We start from the raw sequence: 2,793 nt of genomic DNA, 5'->3' as shown, positions 1-2,793 counted from the left end.
AGCAGCTGACTACTGCCATCAACCAATCACAACGCAGAATGAAACATTTTAACCAATCAGAAATAGAAAGCGGGCGGGTTTACATATACATATTTACATATGTATCATGTGAATAGAGTCATGTGACCATCGTCTGACTTCCCTTAGCGTGTATATGATTGAGACGCTAAAATTGTTTGTATATGTTTGTATATTGTTTGTAACGAACGTCTTACTCAATTCTCCACTGGCTAATTGTTTTGTTCAGATAGTCGCTGTTAAACGAAGCTTTTGGATGTAACCACGCCAGAAACGTTTCATTGTAACTGGACTCCACTGGAGACACAAAGACAGACAAAGGGGAAGAAACACAGACAACATGACTGTATGATCACACTAAATCAAATCAGTGTATCATCTTCAGTCAGTTACACCAGTGTCCTGCAGGGTCACAAAGGACACATAACAGCACCGTCGTCATTGGATAATAGGGTGTCTTACTTTATGAGGGACTGCACAGCATATCCTTCGTCCACATCCCACACACTGAGACTATGTCCAGCAAGGAAACATTTGAAGGGAATGCATGAGTTCAAGTTAAAGCTAGGTTTTCATCCAAACACATGGCAAATGTATGTATAAGGATTAGGGCCACTGGGAAAAAAAATGAAGGTCATGTGTATATATATATATATATATATATATATATTTATATATTTATATATTTATATTTATAATTCATTATTTTGAGAAAAAAAGGCAAAATTCTGAGATTAACATCAGATTTCTGACTCAGAATAATAACAATAATAATAATAATAATAATTGATATTGGACCTTAATTTTTTTTTTCCAGTGGCTCCAATCTTCTTCTGTACATGTGAGCATAATTTTAAAAAAATGGCAAAAGTCAATGATAATTTCTATACACTTGTATCTGCTGTTGTTCTGTAAACATTATAAGCTAATTTTGGACATAAAATATAAATCCGTAGAAACTGTGGTGTAATTTGGTTTAGAAATGTGTAGATGTTCACTTGACTGCCTCATATTCAAGTTTTGTCAGAGAAAAAAATAACATAAGACTCTATGCTCTTCAAAAAGGTTTAGATGATTTTTTTATTCATTGTAATGAAAGCCATGGTGCACTGCATTCTCATTATACATTCTATACTAAAAATCTGGTTAGAACCTGTGAATTTAGCTAAACTATATTTCTCTCACTTCACTTGTATGAATGTACCTTAGAGGTAAAGAAAACACTTTTCTCCAAGGCCTAATCCCATTTAAAAATGTGATTACCTAAAGAACTGTAGCTATGTCTTTTTGGGATTAAGCTCTGAAGGGGTATGGTAGTTTGCTGAAAAGCCCAAACCACCCATGGCCATAACAGATAAGCTGGCAGTGTGAATAAACAGTCATGAAAATTTAATATCCTTCAGCAGTGTAACGATTCCAGCTTCAGTAAACAGCAGGGCATCCTCTAGCTGTTCAAGTACTTTGAACCTCAGAAAATCTCAGAAAATATATCACAATATTGATATATTTGAGTCAGATATTAAAATGAGTGTAGATGAGGCTGGAGTGCCACATCACATCTTGGCACTAGATGTCAGTATGAGCCCACAAGGACGGTCACAGGCCTTAAACTGCTCATGTGAATTGAGTTAGAGTTGTTCTGGCAGAGATATTGAAATCACAGGATGCAGCATTAATAAGTGAAAGGCACTGTTGCCTTGTGGAACATGTGCAGACAAGCAGAAAAGAGAGGCGGTTAAAGAGCAAAACATAACCTGCTGTGTTGCTCTGAACTGGAGTCATGAGATCACACTGCAACAGCCTAAACAGGACATAAAACCAGGCACTGTGTGTTTTTTACACACAACAGCTGAAAGAGAGAGGAAGAGGAAAACACTCAGCAAGAAAAGTGCAGGCTATTATATAATGGCCATTCTGTGTAACTTTCAACAGACTGACTGTGACATTTAATTGTGATAAATATGATTAAATACCAGGAAAGAGGGATCATGTGGAAACAGTCATCAGGATTAGGTTGACATCTGTGTTGGTGCATTAGAATGTTTGGTTTTTATGCTTTAAAACCAATTAAAATGTTGATTGTTCCACTGAATCACTTTGCTGTTCTGAAATAAACATATTTGATTCAGATTTAAAAAAAAAAAAAAAATCACATGTACATGTCATTTTGACAGTTTGAGGCTTCCTGTCATTGGATCTCAATGATGATTTTTACAATGAGTTGTATGTTCTGCATAGCAAATGACTGTCATGGTTGGGGCATGAACACCCTGCTCACTGAATTATATGTTAACAACTCATTTCACTTTCTCCTCTCCAATTCAGAGCTGTTTTTCTTCTGCCCCTTTACAGCAGAAGCAACAGGTAAAAGTAGTTAAAAAATGGAGTTAATTAAATACACACAGATCTTACACACAGCACTGAAGTCCTTTCCCATTTAAAGGAGAAAAAATGCATTTCAGGCAGAGTTGAGAGATAAGTAATTTCTTTGATCCTGTTTGAATTGTGCCCCTATTTACACACGTCTGTCAGCATAAAATATTATTTTACAAAACATCTATTTTAGTGTTAAACCTGAATGTACTGCATCTCTCATTGCAAAACACATCATCCAAACAGCCACTGCGTTGGTATATTGCGCATTAAATTTTGAGAGCAAGGCGAAAAAGCATTTAAAAAAGGCTAAAATAACCAGGAGTCTGGTCATGTTGAAGATGCAGACATCTTCAGCATCTCTGAACAGATTATGTAGAGATACTTATGATGACGCCAACT

This window comes from Sphaeramia orbicularis, chromosome 11, assembly GCF_902148855.1.
Source record: "Sphaeramia orbicularis chromosome 11, fSphaOr1.1, whole genome shotgun sequence".
NCBI classification, from domain to species: Eukaryota; Metazoa; Chordata; class Actinopteri; order Kurtiformes; family Apogonidae; genus Sphaeramia; species Sphaeramia orbicularis.
The sequence above is the reverse complement of the archived record's forward strand: the minus strand, read 5'-3'. Positions refer to the sequence as shown.